Source organism: Sardina pilchardus, chromosome 10 (genome assembly GCF_963854185.1).
Source record: "Sardina pilchardus chromosome 10, fSarPil1.1, whole genome shotgun sequence".
Classification (NCBI taxonomy): domain Eukaryota; kingdom Metazoa; phylum Chordata; class Actinopteri; order Clupeiformes; family Clupeidae; genus Sardina; species Sardina pilchardus.
Genome location: NC_085003.1, coordinates 7589553 through 7608818, shown reverse-complemented (window position 1 = coordinate 7608818; position 19266 = coordinate 7589553). Strand labels below are relative to the sequence as shown.

At 47.9% G+C, this 19266-nt stretch overlaps 1 long non-coding RNA gene across 2 annotated transcripts in view; it reads right to left on the bottom strand.

The window, feature by feature from the left end:
- Positions 1-19266, bottom strand: part of LOC134093665 (uncharacterized) — a 59812-nt gene that overhangs the window by 39254 nt on the left and 1292 nt on the right. The gene's annotated exons all lie outside the window — the stretch shown is intronic.

Below are 19266 nucleotides of genomic sequence, written 5' to 3'. Positions count from 1 at the left end.
CAGGAAAATGTCAAAATATTCACCCCAGCTGTGAATGCTGGTATTCATGACCACCTGCCAACAGCTCAGCAGGACGTTATATGCTGACCCAGAGATGTCATGGATGGTTAACATTATAGGTAAGTACTGTATAGCGTACCTATAGAGTAGAACTTTAGTTTGTTGTACTGTATGGTTGTCTGAAAACAATGCGGAGAAGAAAGAACGGCAAATGGAGAATCGCAAGATATGCTGGATGGTCCATGTGTGTTTGCAGTTCAGTTCATCACAACAGAAAAGGCTCATTAAACTGTAAATGTCACTTTGGCAGTACAATGCTTTCATTAGACATAGAAACTACTTTCGCAGAAGAGCACCAAAGTCATCGAAACTCTGTTTTCCCATTTTCTCAAAATAGATATTAGTAGTGAATGATGACAGCTCCAGTCTTCACCTGTTTATCTGATCACACACCATTAAAGGCACCATGCAACAGTTGAGCCTAATTCTAAAACATCGATCATAACATAGCCATTTTAGGGAGCTTGTGCAGGACCCTCTGGCATTCGAAGGAGAAATATGTACAAGCCTGTGAGCCCAGGCAGCTGTGAGTGATTCAATAAAAATCTCATTGTTTTGCAAAAGGGGGAAAAAAACTTTATATGACATTGTTGGCTTTCTGCTGAGTGAAGTCACAGTAAGTCACAGTAAGTCACACGAGTCCCTGAGCGCCTACTCGAGGTGCCACTGGAACTGGTCTAAGCCATGCCTTTCAGCGGCCCAGGTATCACTCAACAGATCAGAACTTTATCCCCACCGCAATTTGTGTTTATTGCCGACCTGGAATTCGTGGTATGCCCACAGGCACACCCTATTTGCTGGGAGAGGGGCTGGGAGACTGCACATACAAACAGGGCTCTTTTTATCTATTGTGTGTGAAGTTGGAGCAAAGTCCATCCGAGCACTGGCACCCATACAGGCAGACACGGTCGGCTAGGCGTCTACCAAACCCTGACATGGTGGAGCCACGAGCAGCTGTTTGCCAGGAAATTCCTGCAGGTCCGAACAGAGACTCCGAGCTCTGTGGCTCACACAGCTCCACTCCCCTTAACCCAAACATACCTCGACTTTGCGGAGAGTGGCACTCTGGGAATCGTGTTGCGGCTTTGAAATATTCACACCGCGTCGATTGTCTTGGTGAAGCGGAATTCTTCCCACGATTGCCGGAGGCTGGAATTCTAGACAGTTTGCGGATGCTGAGCATCATAGGTGTGTCAGGATGCACACTGCTGGTCGTGGCACGGAGGGTGAATTAAACACCTTTGAACATTCCGGGCGCTAAGATGATGGATTTTCCGCCACGCTGGGGCCTTCCGGTCACTTCTCTGGTGATTCTCGTGGGAATAGGTTGAGGCCCTTTCTTAACGCGCTTGTTGTTTTGGCAGTCATTTCAAAGGGAAGACATGCAGAGCATACCATTGCCACTAGGAAGTTTACTATCCTAATAATGGGCCATGAAGCTAAACAAACTGCAAGTTAAACAAACCATCCTCCTGCCTCTTAGACAAAACCTCTTCCCCTGAGTGCTCTGTTTACAGTACAATGAAGTGGAGCTACAAGCAGAGCATTGCAGTGAGGACAAAGTTTAACTATGAGCAGACAAAATCCCCCTCATAAACCCCCCACTGCATTCACACAGAGGTAGACAGTCATTTTTTGCCAAGAGTGCCTTCAAGAAAGCGTGCCAGTCACTGCAGCTACGATTTCCTCCCTGAAAAAACATGTGCTTTTGGGAGTATTGTGCTTTTGTCAGTGCAGCTAGTTTGATGTGTACTCTAACCAGAATAAAGCAGCCCCAAGGAAAGTCAGACAGCTAAGGAAATGATTAGTGGGGATGTTTGGGAATTGGGATTCTGTGGTTACAATCCACATATTGGCTCAAATCCATGACTGAATGACTGACTTCAATGCATCATACCATGCGAAACTCTTGCATGCCACCAATATGCTGATCTGAAACGGTCAAAAAAGAATTCCTGAACAAGAACTGTGTGCATGCATGAGTGTGTGTTTGGGTCGTACGCGCGTGTTTGTCTGTGTGTGTGTGTGTGTGTGTACGTGTCTATCTTGTACGTTTTACTGAGTAAGACTAGTTGTCTTGCCATGTCTTGGCACCACTTACCCACTTCTCTCTCTCTCTCTCTGCCCAACAAATGATCTTAGCCGGCCATTAAACGTCACAGCATGCGCATGTTGCTTAACCATGAAACTCGTCTGCCATCAGATGCCGTCAAGGCCAGCGCTAGCATAAGGTCAAGGGGGGAGGAAAGAGACCAAGTGTGGTCGCCGCAGCCCTACAAGACTGCGGAGTTCAATTAGAAAACAATGCCCACCCGCACGAATGATTGAGCGTCGCGGAGCCCTCAATTTGGCTAACCTCAGCGGTGAGACTCCCTAATCCCAGCAGCGCTAAGGCACACTCTCTGTTTTTTTCGCCGCGCAGACCACAAAGGGCAGCGTCTGGATGGCCCGAGGCACCCGTGACGCAAACGGATGTGGGGTGATGGTCGTAGAATTGCAGTCTAGGCAAGAAAGGGGAGGGGGGGGGTGTGGGGGGAAGAGCCGCGGCGGCCCGACCGCTCCATTAGACGGCGGTGACTGCACTTCCTCGGCATTTCCCCCTGTTCACACGTCCAGCGCGTCCAGAGCGTCCACCCGCGGCACGTCTGGCTTACGGCGAGGGTAAACACGTCCCTCAAGAAACGCCTTTTAATGACCCGACGGGCCCCCGCCGCAGAACGGGAGACTCAGCTGGGCTGTCACCAGGATCTGAAACATATACTTGACATTAAAAGCAGTTTCCTGACGGCTGCACCAACTTACAAGAGCCTGCTGCTGCTGCTGCTGCTGCTGCTGCGGCTGCCGGCGCTTTTATGGGCCGGGAACATAAATGTGTCTGGAAAGGAGGAGAAAAGATAACGAATGGTCTTTGGAGCGACAACGTGTGGGAATTAGCGTAGAATCTACTGCTTCCCAATTTATGGCTGTTATTGCCATCAGGCAAGAATGTCTAGATAGAACTAGCGCAACGACAGTCTTTGCTCCACGAACACAGAGGAAAATCAATCTGGCCCCTCGTGGCAGGCCGCCATGTGAGCATTAATGCGCCGACATCTCAGGGACAAAAATAGCCGTGAGATGCGTGCCCTCATCACTGAGCAATTTTGCCGTTTCGAGCGTCGGCGCTCGCGCTGCATGTCTGCGATGTGTGCCTGCGTGAAAGGCACAGTGTGATAGACGAGGTGGTGATCAGCGCGTCTTAGGGCCGGTCTTACAAGCTCACAGCGGGGCTGGCCGCTTGACTGAGATTCCAGAGCACAAAGGCGTGCAAGAGCTGGATTAATTATTGCAATATCTGCAGCAAAGCAGGACCAGTTTACCACACACTTCATTTGGTTTTACAGCCTCTGCTCTCGTGGGGAGGGTAATGGAGCTAACCGGCAACAAGGGGAATTTTTACACTTCTACAAAATGTCTGTAGCCAGAGATTTTTCCTTTACTTAAAGGCACTGCCGAGGCTTTTGGCCAAGAGCTCTTTGTAGCTTGGGTGGAGCTTTTCATTATGGTGTGTGTGTGTGTGTGTGTGTGTGCGTGCGTGCGTGCGTGCGTGCGTGCGTGCGTGCGTGCGTGCGTGCGTGCGTGCGTGCGTGTCTGTGTGTGCACGTGTATGAGTGCCTGCAAGACCCTTGGTTAATGTCTGATATCGTTTAAGCTTCGGAACCTTCCAAAGACAACAAAAGCATTTTGCTCATCCTCCTACTAAAACTGCAGAACTTGAAAATGATTATGACAGGGTGCAAAACAAAAGGGACTGTAGCCTTAATGCATCAGTTAAATACAGTATGCATCTGTCAGAGACTTACTGTAGCTGACGTATGACCCAGTCAACTGAAGAGTAGATATGGGTCATGTTTGTTTTTACTTGTAGCTGTCCATCTGTTCATATGTGTTTGTTTCTGTTCACAAGGCATGTTTGTGTCTTGTCGTTGCCATGGCCCTAGAGCGGTCACTTTCTTACATTCCCATAATTTATCACTGTCCGCCATAGCGTTGCCAAAGAGGTCACGGCAGGGTCATCGCCGCGACTACGTCCAGCGAGCGGGCTAATGGGCTGAAGTGTGGGGAAATGAATTCCACCCCGAGGACATGGTCACACAGACATCTGCTGCGAGATCCCTGTCTGGACAGAACAGCTGACGAGCACGTCTGGAGTGCACCCATGTCCTCTTCCTCCGCCTCGCATCCCTCCACCCCACCACCGCTCCAGAGGACCACCGCTCAGCCCGCAGGAAGAGGCCCATAAATCCAGCTTCATGGAGCTCACGTTTGTTCAGGTGGCCCCCCTCCATCACCCGGAGGTCGCCTCCACCCCCTGCTATAGCGAGGGAGGGGGTTTTAGAGGGAAGGGAGAGTTGGATATAATAAAAAAGAGAAAAAAACTTGGAAAACGGTCAAGGGTTGGACCTTTACAGTCTCCACTGCATCCACTGACAAAGACTTGGGAAAAGTGACACACACTTGGAAACGTTCCGCCATGTAAACAAATGTCCGGGGTCACGTTGGCTCTTATCTGTGTACTCAGTGTGGGCCCTTTAGACGAGACTGATATGTGACTGCTGCACTAAAGCTGGAGTTTGTCCACTGAAACAATGGGGTCAGATTTTGGGGATTTCCCCCGAAAGTTTGTTGAGCAACATCTTCATGGCAGCTTGCTGACCTGCTAGGCAAAGAAAACTGGCAAACGAGGACAGAGACTCAGTGGAGGGAAAAAAATGGGATGGCGTTGTGCAACAAGTGAAACACTTTACACAAAAGAAGGGTAACAAAAGTTCAAACTTTAGCCAAGACATGATCGTACAAAAATGCTTTTGTTGAACATATGGGACACTGTGGAAGATTTTGGCTGCCTATTCTCAGTATTTCATCTGTATCCACTCCCGCAAAACATAGAGAAGATGTGCAAAGAACAGTGAAGAAAAGTAATTGTCTGAAAACACTGTGGTTTACTACTTTGCTTACATGCATCCATACATCATGAGGGCTGGGGGACCAGAGCGGGAGAGAAACACTACAACATTCACTAAACTGTAGGCAATCCTCCAAGGAAAAGAATGGAAAAGCTACAGCCTCACATACTTTTGATTTGTCTCACGTGGACATATGAGACACATATACCCCCCCTCCACTTTTCCCTTCTTTCCAGGGTTTAACGGAGTGACTGGGGATTTATTTTTGAAAAGCCTCAGGAGGGAGGTCGCCGGTCCACCCCCCGAATTTGAAACATTTGAAGTATCCAAGGCCCTCGCCTCTGGTCTGTATTAAAGAAATAGCCCATTCATTTGGACCTGTCAGTCCGCATAATGGGTTTCAGACCAAGCCTGCTTACACCCCTCCCCAAACTGGGTCACACTAACACACTGGCCCTTGATCTCATTATGTAATTTACCTCACCGCGAAGGTAGAGCTTCAAACCTCTCGAACAAAGACTGTCTATGCTACGTCCTCTCGTCTGCCACAATGGGCCCTTGCAGACTATCTCTCATATGGGAGTCATCACGCAGCCGGAGCCATTTTAATGTGAACCATGTCCCGGGCTGCAGAGGGGCTGACCAATGGGACGCCTAGGCACAAGGTGCCAACTGCAAAGGCACAGGAGGAGGATGTTGTGAATGGCCTGACTGAGAGAGCTTGCCAAATGTCAAAAACAGGCTTTGCCACACAGCGCAGGGGCCGTTCAAAAAGCACCCAAAAAATAAATAAAAGTTTTTACACTCTCCCCACCACCATTTTATTGTCTATGCAACCATACATTTTCAGAGGCAATCAGTTTTGGAATCAGACCTACTCGGATGCAACTATAGAGTGCAAAGTGGATTTCAACTAGCAGCTTGGTCACCACAACCTTTCAGTAGCTAGTACTTAGACCAACTTTGTGGGCCGCTTTATAGAATTTTGGTGGCATATTTCAGTCTGGCCATCAAACACTATTGCCAGAGTGCATAAGAGGTCGTTATACAGTTTGGTGGCAAAGCAAATAGCGTACAGTTACTGCTCATAATCGTGATGGGCCATTTTGTGGAAGATTTCCGCTGTGAAGGATTGGAGCGTGGCCATGGTATTTTGGAACCGAGCGTTTGCTCACGAGCACTCTAAACAGTTTCTGTGGGCAAATGTGACGTCCGTGGGGATATTCACTTCATGCCTCTCACAATGACTCCGTCTACAGTGATAACACGAACACTGGCTGCTTCGCCAGCAACTATTGCCTTAGATTAGGGTCACATTGCAGCCTGGATTTCTTGAGTTGCTTTTAATGTTCAACCTAAACTTTATGGGCCAGTCAGTGGCTCCATCTCTGTTTGTTTGACATTAAATGAGATTCTGGGTCACAATCATCCACCTATTCTCTTACTGTTTTATCTGCAGGCTTCCGATTCCCAACCTGAAGAGTTAATGAATGAGCTAAACGACATGTTTCTTTCATTACCTGGACATGTGAACACAAAGATAGTCCACACACACAGGCACATGCAAGCGCACACACAGAAATACATTAATGTGTGTGTGTGTGTGTGTGTGTGTGTGTGTGTGTGTGTGCACATGTGTGGGAAAGAGAGGGGGGACAAGTCCTCAAACACACACACACACACACACACACACACACACACACACACACACACACACCTCTTAGGATAGTTCTAAAGAGAGCCATAAAGCCACTGGACTGCAGCCTGTGCAAGAGGTGAGTGAACAGGAGGCAGTTGTGAGGCTCGCCTGGGAACAGCAGAGAGAGAGAGAGAGAAGAGAAGTACTGTAGGCCACAGCCACTCTGATGCTCCAGCAGGCACACAATGGGTCCAACTGTTCCAGCAGCCTCCTCTGCTATGGAGGGTCGCTGGCCCGGCAGCTCTGCTGTGGTCCCACTCCTCCTCATGCACAGTTGCAAACAGTGCCAACCACTTCAGCTGCTACAGAGGCTTCAAGCTGTCACACCAGTGTAGAATGTTGCAGCATGTTTGCATTTCTGTCAGCTATTTGAAACTGTTGTAAACACTTGTGGAAAGTAAAAAAAATTGCTCGTCAGTTTGAAGGCTGAGTTACTGTGCAGAGCAAAGAGGAACTGGAGAAATAATTTGTTTTTGGTAATAGGTTTGATGAAATGTTATTTTGCATTATCATTAAGAAGATGCTTTTATCCAAAGTGACAGTACCACTAACAGCAGAGTAGCACGTTTTAATAGTTTTCAAAATGTTCTTTTTACTTCTTTAAAAGGTACAGTAGCAGAGGATACTGAGGGGCAAATAACAGTCTTTGCTGTAGATTCACATGATTCATTTCAAACATTGGGACTGAGGGATTGAGCGTTGGTGTTGAAAGACATGTCCACAACAGAAAAAACTATTGTACTTTGGAGGCACAAATGCTCTCATACGCATCAGCATCGCACGAAGGCAGATGTTTCCATTATGCTTAAGCTCTTATGACTTCAGAAATCTAACAATAGCAAAGTGAGTCTTCTCCACTGGTCCCTACCATGGACCTATAAGGTTAGAGTGGCCCTTTCCATGGGTCACAAGTCACCATCCGAGACTAGTTCCCGCAAAACAATCATCGAGCCAAACAAAGCTTCTTGGAGAACAGCAACCAGGAGGCCGACGGTGACAGATGGAGGTTTAGCACGCACTTTTCTTGGCTTGAGCACAGCGAGAAACATGAAGAGGATATAAGTTCCATGTAATATATTCCTCCCAAAAGATAGAGAGATCCTTCTAAGGCAATCCTGCTTGCGATTTATAGACGGAAGACAGAGTTTTGTGGCTGTTAGAAATTTGGCTTACAGTGTACAACTTGCTGTCTTCGCAGTTCCGCACAAAAAATAATTATCCACCGTGACTACTATTCAACTATTTCAGCTAGCGCTCATCGAGTAGGGGCTTCGTTCGTGCCGTCGTGCCGTGACTTTATGAGGTGCTGGAGCAGTTACCATATTAGAAACCCGCCCGTTTCTCGAAAAAGTCCACAGTGTGTTGTTGCAGGTGCTCTCCCTAACAAACGGGTCTGGTTAACACTCATTACTCGAACATTAGGGAACATGAAAGTCTCCGCTGACACTTGACTCACATGCTTTCATGTCTCCCCCATAAACACAGCTTGTCATGGGGGCAGTTAAAAGCGGGAGAGTGGGCCTTTTGTAGTCCGCACGGCTCGGGACCCCACCACCCGGCCGCCAACCCCCCCTATTCTAATTAATTCCGTAAGTCAGGTTGCCCCCATGCTGTCGTGTCGTCTACCTGTAGAGTTTTCGCTCTTCAGCTTTGACGGGCCTATGGCGACCAAGTGGTGTGATGAGAGACAGATGCTGCGGGTGCCGTATGCAGGTTCGATTAGGCACCTCAAGTCACACAAACACAGCAGGGTCCATAAAAATCCTGTGTTCCACTAATATACCCGTCACGCGACCGAGCTTGGAGCCCAGACGCAGGTGTAAAAGGGAGCTTTGAAAAAGAGAGCAGGGAAAATGTGTGTGTGTGTGTGGGGGGGGGGAGGGTTGCTCAGAAGTGTGTGCAGAAAGCTGCAGCCCCTCACAGAAGTGATCCTTCACAAGCACAAGACTTGAGAGCCATCCGGCGTGATCAAAGTTGGCCAGCAGACAGCGAATGCTTCACATCAAAGCCTGGCGAGCCGAGCTCGCGTGAGTGCCGGATGTTCGGTGCATTCAGGATAAATGTTGCAGAGGGGAAGCCGGTGTAGGAGAGGGAGAATAAAGTTTGGAGAGAACAAAGATGTGGTGGTGGTGGTGGTGGTGGTGGTAGTGGTGGTGGTGTGCTCTGGTCAGCTGCTCATGTCTGAATCAGTGCCTGACCTTTGGGTGCGTATGAATCAGACGTAAGCAGACCACGTCTTTCATCTCACTCAGTGGCTGTAAATCTGACAACACAACGGGAGCTCCTCAAGAGCAGCCACGCAGCCTGTGAATCATCACCGAGCGGGCCCTCTGCTGTCCTGATGCCTCCGCTCCGCGGCCAAACGTTTTGTCCCGTGTGCGCTCAGTCGAGAGGCAACGACTTGACGCTAATGAGCCCCGCGGGCTAATCAACGCCCTACCGCCAACTGTCCTTCCCCGGGGAATCAGAAGTAAACATCCTCACCACGGGCACCCCAATTAGGAAACGAGACAAATGAGATCACTTCCATTCTCAAGTGCAAATCAACAGCAGGGCTCTAATTGCGACGTAAATGTTGTGGCCACCACGTCCGTAAACAAACCGCTCCATACCCATTTGGGCCTCGCAACACGTGCCACGACGCCAGGTAATGGGGCTTGCACTGGTCGACGCGAGTGGATTTTTAAAGACTCATTTCAGTAATTGATAGATGAGCTGTAAGCCTCTAATTGTCATGTGATTTTTTAAATACCTTTAATTGAAGGTATTTACGAGAGGCTGTGCTCCCTCGAGGCGAGAGCGTACTTCACATGACGCAATCAGACTTTTCATCTCACTTTTATATTTAGACTGCTCCGGTTCGTAATTTTGCGGTTGGATCATCATGAAGTGTTGATTATTGGTAAGTGTTGCTGGCAGAAATGGGAGTCAATATTTTGGCTGCCAACCACAGCAATTTATCAAAACAGCACTGAGGACACTCAACACCCGCTCATGTCCGAGAAGAGATGAGAATGCAAACCGCGCTTGGTGGGCCCCAGGACCACATGGGTCGTGACTCGTGAGATGTTGTGAGATGCCATGTTTTTGTGTGCGTGCTCACACGAGAAAAGAACGAGAGAGAGGGAGACGTAATGCATTCCAGACGTTCCCTTCCACGCCGAGGTCTGCTTGGGCTACCTACCGGCTTCAACCTTCTCCTTTTACGTTACAACAATAAACGGGCTGTCACTCAGGAAGAAATCCCCCCAGTCTTGCCTCGGCCCTCTCCCCCAGCCCAAGCTAACAGCCCTCCTCTCCCTTGAGGTCAGCAGCCCACCCAAACTCCCACTCCTCAGGGCCGGGAGGCTCCGACGCGGACTTGACCCTGACAGAGACCGGGACGCTCCCTTACCTGCCAGTGTTTACCACGGGGTGCCATGGGGGAGCTGTTGTTGAACTTGGTTGCATAACTGTGATGAGACACCTCTGCTGGCGCAATGAGGACCAGATGGGGCCCCAATGAAGAGGGGTGATGTGTGTGTCTGCCGATGTGAGGATGCATGGGTATGTGTGTGTGTCTGTGTCTCTCTCTCTCTCTGTGTGTGTGTGTGTGTGTCTGTGTGGCGAATTTTCCTACAGAATGTCATCTGATCAGCCCCGGGCATGCTAATGGGGAACTGTGTGCAGGAAAAGGATCTGCACGTAGCACACGGCCATGTCAAGTATTTTGGAGAAGAGCAGCGAAGCACACACGGCCACCTCTAATGCGGATGTGCTTTTGCACTTGATCAATTATTCACCGAGGAAACGCTAAGTCCATTTGTCAATTTGTGAAACTATTCAAACACAGACAATAGCTTCAGTAATCATCCCCCAGTGTGCGAGGAGGAGAAAATGGTCATGCGATGCAAGATTACCTTCCTTCAACCTCACTCTGAGACATTTTGAAACTATAATTAGGAGTTTTAAGGGCTTAAGAACTTGGCCAGGAGAGTACTGACATTGATACAAAGCAGGTGTGGGCTGCCTCTTAGTCCTCTTCTCTTGTCCTCAGAAAAGGTGGGTTTGGTTTAGGGAGGTAGACCGACCAAGGAGAAAAATGAACGATAGATGGGGAGGGAGGGAGGGAGGGAAGGGGGCACGGAGAGAGACCAGTTCCGTAAATAGAAACCAGTCCATTTTTCACCTCTTCAAGGTGCCGCTGGAGCGTCCAGATTGACATCTCTCCCTGTTCGGGCCGATGGCTCCTGCTTGACTTCATTAGGGAAGAATGCGTGTGCCACGGCTCGCTCCCTCCTCACGTCGAGTCAATTTTCCCCTCTCTCTCTCTCTCTCTCAGTCCCCCCTTCGTTTTTTTGTTTTAATTCGGCTCTTTGCAGAGGCATCCGATCCCACGGAACTTCGACCATGTGAGAGCCTGAGCACATTCCAACCTCTCAGACAGAAAAGGGAGGTGTGCATGATTATGTGTGTGTGCTTATGTGTGTGTGTGTGTGTGTGTGTGTGTGTGTGTGTGTGTGTGTGTGTGTGCGTATGTGTGTGTGTGTGTGTGTGTGTGTGTGTGTGCATGTGTGATAGTGTGTGTGTGTGTGTGTGTGTGTGTGTGTGTGTGTGTGTGTGCGTATGTGTGTGTGTGTGTGTGTGTGTGTGTGTGCATGTGTGATAGTGTGTGTGTGTGTGTGTGTGTGTGTGAGAGAGAGTGTGCATGTGTGATAGAGTGTGTGTGTGTGTGTGTGTGTGTGTGTGTGTGTGTGTGTGTGTGGAAAGAGAGTAAGAGGGGGGCTGCTTTTTAAACAGGGTCTACCTTTCACTTCACACGGGGTGAACACAGTGGGCCGTGAAACCCCTCGGTGGCTCGGAAGGGAAGCGCAGATGGACAGGGCCACTCACACACTACCTGGAGCCTCCCCTCGCATGTGGAACACAAAGCTTCCCATTCCCTTATATTGACCTACTTTCCGAGGCGGTGGCTGTAATGTATGATATATGAAGGGGCCAGAGGAAGGGGGCTGCGGCTGCATACTTCCTTGGCTGTCTGCGCAGGGGTAGCCTTTCGCCTCCCGTGCCTCTCTGCTGCCCGTGTCTCCGCAGAGCAGGGAAATAAATCACCGCACAGCCGTGGAGGATGGGGTGTGTGTGTGTGTGTGTGTGCGTGTGTGTGTGTGCGTGTGTGTGCGTGTGTGTGTGTGTGTACTGTATGTGTATGTGTGTGGAAGACCTCCTCAAGAAAGCAGAAGGTTGGGACTACAGGAGAGTTTAGCATGTGTGTGTGTGAGAGAGAGAGCTAAACCTGCTGAATCAAGAGATTCTGCTACCTCCCCCATTTATGGGAGCGGATTACAGTCCCCCTGCCGCCGGTGAATTTTATGTTTTATCTCCTGCAGCCCGGCGGCCCCCGACATTCACGAGGCAGACGCCACACCAGCCTCCCATCTACTTAACACCTGGGGGAACCTGGGACACTGCGCCACCAAAGTAGAAAGGCCTTTCTCTCCCCCCCATCCATGGGAAGCGGAGCCAGGGAAGGAATGAACAGAGCCTCTGGGTGGGTTCAGAGGGGACTGTTACTGGAGCTGACCGGAGGGAGTAGCCGTTGATTTCTGACACGTCCAGTCCCCGGCCCTTGACATTCTGCACTGCGGTGGTGATAGGTCTGAGGGACATGTGGTTTAATGTGACAGCGTGACCGCACTACGCAAACATCCTCCTGCCCAGCGGGCGATAGCACACAACAAGTGCATTCTCCCACTTGGCAGATATATGGGAAAGTTGACACAAATCAAGTGGAAAAGAAAATATACTGGAGAATGACGGTCTCTTGAATGCTAAACATTCTCACCAAAGACATCACGAGCCAAACCTAACAGCGACCTTCAGGAGAGATTTATGTGTCAGGTTATTTACATGTGGAAACATGGACACATTTTCCATCATGAATGCTGATAAAATGGGCCTTCACATCAAATTTGGTCATTGTTTTCACTGAGGAAAATGTTATAAACTTGAGGTTACACATTATAACAGCATTCCACTGATGATTCACTTACATTATTGAACTTGCCCCATCACCAAACGCTCCAACATACTGTTTTGAACTACAGTAGTTGTGCGTTCCAGCTGGACTAGTTGCAATTTTATACTTATCTGCATCTGTATCAGTGTCACTAATATCCAACCAATGAAGAGCAAATGTGAGTAAAATAACAATGAATTAAGACTTGTCCCACCTTCACCTAAAAGGTGAACAATGTATTCCCTTACAATTACAGAACAGAACAATGTTTTCACTACACGTAATGCAAAGAAATTCTCATAAAATAAACTACATTTTCAAAACACGCATGAACTTTGGCAAGAGCCTCCTGAGATAATGGCCTAGACAAGGAACATTTCATATGCGCTACATCAGGCAGGATCACTAAGTGGACTGACGTCTTCCCTTGCCATACTGTTCTTTAAGGTAAGAAAAAAAACATGGAGTCATTACATAACAGTCCTAAGCATCGACCCCAGGGAATCTGTTGATTCTCCCTGCACACCGGTGTTTACCTTTCCTTTTGGCCCGCTAAACGCATTACGACATGCTGGCCTTGTCTCTCTCCTGCGGAGGAAGGCCTGCGGAATGACTTTGTGCCCACACTACATATGCATGTTGTGAGGTTTTGGGGGGGGGTTGGGGGGGGGTGTGAAGAAGTCTGGCGGTTGTGTAATCCTCTATAATAAGATGGATGTTCACACAAGCGTACTCTCCTTCACACTCTAGTCACAAACGGGTCAGGGATTAAGGATGATGATGGTTATCGGATCGCGTCGGGGAGGACAAGGCACAGACACAGGTCCGGGCAAGCACACCTAACCCCCCTCCTCACTAGCTCCTCTCTGCATGTTCTCAACGTGTGCGATTACATAAGGGTGTTCCAGGCCATTACAAAGCATTCTTTACCAGTTGAATCGCATGAGTGAAAAACATTATAAAATCTTAAAATAAACCGCCGTTTCAAGATGACACTGCTGACACGCACATAAAACAGGAGGCGCAGAACGGCAGACAGAGAGGCGTGGAGGCTGAACAGGTGTGAGCTGCCCAGGTGAACAGCCACAGGCCATGTCACCATGGCGATATCCAAGCAGTGGGAGTGATGACAGGCTTATGCTGTTCTGGTCAGGGAAAATACATGTACACACACAAACACAAACAGACTGTGCTTAGCTACAACCCTCTCCTCATTTACCATACTCTCACCACATGTAAGACTTAGCTATTCAAACCACTCTTAAGAAAACAAAAACAAAAAAGTTTTCAGAAGAACACATCAAGTATCATATCCAAAAGGCATAATTTTTGAGGCAAATGACCTTCAGAGCTTTTCACTGTTCTTCCCACAAAAATGTTGCATTTGGATATCATATTTGATTGATGTGTTCTTCAGAGAGCTTTTTGGGGCTTTTTTGCGTTTTTGTTTTGTAAAGAAACTCTTTTTCGCATATGAAAAAAAGTTCTCGCCTCAGATTTCAATAATGTAATCGACCTCATAACTGGTAGTAAAGTGGTAGGGAAGGCTGGTGGTAGTTGGTCGTTTCAGACTTTCCAATTAATGTAGGATATGACATGATTTGACACAGGGATCAGTGTAGATGTAGCCCTACAATCCAGGCTTTTGACTCATTGTGCGCCAGCATTAGCTTACAATCAGGGCATTATCCATTCCCTATGCACAGTCAGTAATAGTAGTAGGTGGCCAGGGACCACCTACTTTGAATAGAGAGGGACTGTTGACTTAGAAGCAACCACAGAGACGGATTCTATTAGCCTTTTGAGTTTTGTTAGCAATTTTTTCTTTTTAAATAATCCACATGGCATCCTGTGAGTGGGCTCTCAAGATTGTCAAGACTGAGACTAATGCACAGGAGGCTTGGGGCACAGACTTGAGACCCATGTTTTATGCTATTAAATAAGGGGGGGAAGCAAGCTATCAAGATACATATACAGAACAAATTAGAGAAAAGTACAACTCCTCTAAACGCAGCAACTGTGTCTCGAACAGGAGAAGAAAATGGCAACTCACAATATTTTGCCCGTCGGCAGAGTATGTCCACAGCGGATGTCACACACATTTACCAAGATGTGCAGTGACCCATGATTAAAGAGGAAAAGAAGGCAGCAGCTAGCAAACTTACATAACTCCTGACCTGTCAACACGCCAGTCACACTCAGGTCAAGTAGGCCTGTCGGGGGTCAGGGGTCGTGTAGAGGGCAGGGCTCTGTTATGGCACAGGCCAACACCTCTAAGGCCAAACAAACCGGCACCTCTCAGTAACCCCAGACTCCTGAGTCTGCCGGAATGCAAGGTGCCAAGCGTGCCATCATTAGCCTCTGGTCTGTATGCTAGCGTGTGTGCACATGAGGGACAAATAATGTCTGATTGCGCTTAATGTTGTTCCCCCAGCTGTCTCCTCAGATTTGAACAAAATGACTCACAATCAGAAAATCTCACAGACCTCCCAGTCAAGAAAAAAAGTGGCCTCTTCTTACAAAGGACTTTCCAACAACTCTAATTCTTGCATGTGCTTGATATAGCAGTGCAAATGTGGTGACAACAAATGGATTGTGTGTTGATGTGCGTGATATGTCAAATCCCACAGCTGTAGCTCATCACACAAGGGGTGCTGGGAAGGCTGGCACAGGACCCTGCCAATGACAGCTGTTTCACAAAAACACCAACGCAGTAAATAACAGTAAGTCGTGCAAGCTACCGTTTATCCCAGGCCAATGTCAACTCATACCACGGGGTGACTGGGTTCTTCCTTCCACAGCCATGTCAGACATCCGTGGCGGTGCACGGAGGGATCTGGTTGCCAGTCGCTGTGGGTCGTCATTATGAGATAGAAGCCGCACCGCAGGGCTATTTATAGGCCTCTCTCTCCGCGACCGCAGCCATGCCCGGCCTGTGCCCCAGACCCCGGCCATGACTGGAGCGACCGCCCCAGACACACACATCTCCCACACCCCGCAATTGCAGAAGCCGGCAAGCCAGCTCCTGTCAGAGGCATCTGTCAAGTGGCCCAGCCACCGTCCCCAGAGAGCCAGTCTGGGCAATTGGGTTTGACTGCTGGAGGTCTGGCCACTGGGATGAGGTGAACATTCTATTACCCTTTTACCCCCCCCCCCCCCCCCCATCCCCATTCTCTCCCTCACAGCACAGCTGGGGTTGAACTATCTTGCAGCCATAAGACAGTGCAAGGTGAGGGCCGAAAGCCACACACATCATATTAAAGGCTGATGAGGTATCATTCCAGAAATGATGAGTGATTTAAAGAGGATTCAGGACTCACACACATACTTACAGTACACACACACACACACACACACACACTCATCACTCAGTTGGACCATCACTGATGGCCACTACTCTGGCCTTCCTCATCTTACGTAACTACTCCGCCTCACCGAAACTCCCTCAGCAAGGGTCAAGCCGCTGGGAGTTTTTGTCCCACATCAAAACATTACAATAAACTGCCACTGTCTGTTTATACGTCCAGATGTTTTCCCTCTTTCCCTCCCCCTTGTCCTGGCCGTCAGCAGGGAATGGGCTGGCATCCTGGCATGGCAGACAGGTACGTGCGGCACATGTCGGTGCACGGCCGACAGGGCGCACTATGAGCATGCTCAGTGGCAATGGCAACCGCGGTAGGAGTCTGCCAGCTTCTCGGCGGAGGCCATGACAGCCTTTGACAGTCTATCGTTTGTCAGGCAGCGAAAGTAATCATTACGGCGCTTAAAATAGAATAATTAGAGGCAGGCCCGCTCACCACCTCAGCCTTTCCCGTCTGCCTTAGTCGCTGCGCTCACCGAGAGCACATTCCGTTGACCGGGTGGGTCTGGACTTTTATGCAACTTCTCCGCTGCTTTTTAAACGTGTTTGTTTGTGCTTGTTTGTCGTTTAATTTAAGGGCAACAGGGAACAGGATGTGATCTTCTTTAGCCCGACTTTAACCTTTTTTTTTCTGTCAGTGCGGTTGTACTCGTCTATGAGAAAGAACCACTGTTTGCCCCACGGTTTACTGAAGGGATAAATACAAATTTTCATCCCCATAATAATAATTTTGTTGGCCAAAGGTTGGTAGAGTTAGTATGATGCAGACAGGAAATATCTAGAGCAAAATTGCACTGAAACTCACGCATCCTTTCAAACTCAACATACTGAACATGGGGATGTGAAACATCAGGAAGACATTAATTGAGTTCATTATGTTGACATTTCACAGATCACTTGAATGATGGTAGGCCTGGTCATGCTTAAAGTACACAAGAGGAAACACAGAAATTAAGAGCTAAAAATCCAGTACATGAGATACACAGCATTTCGCTCCACCAACAGGTAAATGATCAAACAATGAATAATGCTATCAGAATTTATTTTCCTGCCGTTTCCGCTCAAAACCACAAGAAAACCTCTCTCAATGCTCTTTGTAACTAGTCATTTCCTTTACAATCAGTACTGAACACACATCAAAGATGGGAAACTGGAACAAAGTCACGCAACAAAGTTTAACAAACGATAATACAGTGCTATGACTTACAGTCTACTAAGCATATCAGTTATGTTTCCTTTTCATTCTGTCAGAACACTGGCGCACTCTACCAAACAAGTTCACTTAAGGGAAAACGAGAAAGACATCCAAGAACAGCTTAAACTTATAGACTACTTCACTAAACATTACACAGAGTAGTCTAAGTAAACCACACATGAAAACAGTTCGATGTCCACAATGTAGACAAGTGTATTGAGTATGCTATGATACATTGCAACAGCCTGAATTCCTGTGTCCAAAGTCTGGATGCACGTAAAATTTGGCATGTAAGAATTTTTTCCTCAGTTTAACAAGTTCTTGCCAAATAATGTCCTGCATGCACGCATGGAGCCAAAGCTCCCACAAGGTTCATCCTACAGTACCTGCATTGTCAACTGACGGCGCTGAGGTGATGGGCTAGTAGTACAATGATTTTGGGTTCATAAAGCATTGAGTAAAGTTGGAAGCAACAAAACGTAGCAATTACTAATAGCTTTCATCTCATCATAGGCTGCTTTTCATCGCACAATTACTATGAGTGCAAACCACTGCGATCCACTGAAAGTGGTCTGTGTTTATGGGAGGAGGAGTCTCCCCATGCTTAAGTTTTGCAGACAGGCTGGATGTTTTTCAGAACTTTCATCAAAGTGTGCCTGTATCAAGGAGGGGAGAGGATATATGGCTGTATAATGGCAAGGTCTCCACACTGGTATAATCAGTTGTGGAGCACAAGCTTAATGGCCCGTAATCATCTGTTTCCTGATATTAACTCCAATCAGCAATCAAAGTGCCCTACAATTCATGATCTTGTAAAGACACATTTGAGCCAGAGCATCAAGCAGGCAGCTCATTTCTTTGTGCTGGGACTCTTTTCTTTTTTTAAGGAAGCAAGACGGGAAGGGTCAAAAAAATAAAACACAGACTGAGGGGAACCAATGAAAAAGAGGAATGCCATTTCTTTTGGGAAAAGGAGAACATTCCTCCGGTTCATTAGCCTAAAGAGAAAATAGACTGCAGAACAAATTAATGTTAACTTTAATTTCTGGTTTTACATAAATATAAAGTCCTGGAGCGGCCTGCGGAATGTGTGGGGAGTTGGGGGCTGGGGGGATGCATGCCTTGGAAGACCGAATGAAACTAAGCCGCCACATTTTTAACAGCAAGACTCGGTTGGTCTTGGCAGGGCACTTTCCGAATGACTCTGGACTACCTTTGTGTTTCTCATTATAAATCCCTAGCATACGGAAAAGTTTAGCCGCTCAAACACTGTTAGCCACACAATAATCTGTGACTAGAGACCGGCCATGCCTGATTTGGCCAGGTTTGTTGTACAAGAACGAAGATAAACACGGTTGCAGTGGTCTGTTCAAAATAAGTTAGTTTTATGTCCTTCTTTGTGTTCCTCAAATGAAAACTTTACGGGCAGTATTTGTGCAGACTGGCACAGCTATCCACACCCATGAGGTAACAGGACATAACCCCCTCCATGAATTACTGCTTTGTGTCTATGGCATGTCTTGGCTCACAGTAAGGGCCCATGTCCCCCAAACCATATTAACCTACATTCTTTCCAAATGCTCCTGGCTACACTGAAGTGAACATTGCTAACATGCTCCCTTCCACCACTTCATGGGTCTTTACAAGGGAAAAGAAAGGACAGTCCTCACATGTAATCAAAAGCAGTCGATAACTGCTCCGGGCCCCACAAAGTTAAGGGTAGCGTGGTACAAAACAATGCCCTCTGTTTCTTCTAAATAAAAATAGATACCCTCTTAAGATGTTTTCATCAGAAACACCTGGGTAGTCGGACAGAGGGAGTCGTGGTGGGAATTGTCCATAGGCTCCCCTGTGATAACCATAACAGGGACTTCAGCAGGAGGAGCATCGCAAAAACAAAAACAACAGAGATGTTACTGATACCGAAGCCCCTGTGAGGGCTATCGGGTCCCTGCAGAGCTTTGAAGTTTTGGAGTCGGGGCCAACGCGGTACTCCTGTTACCCCAACTC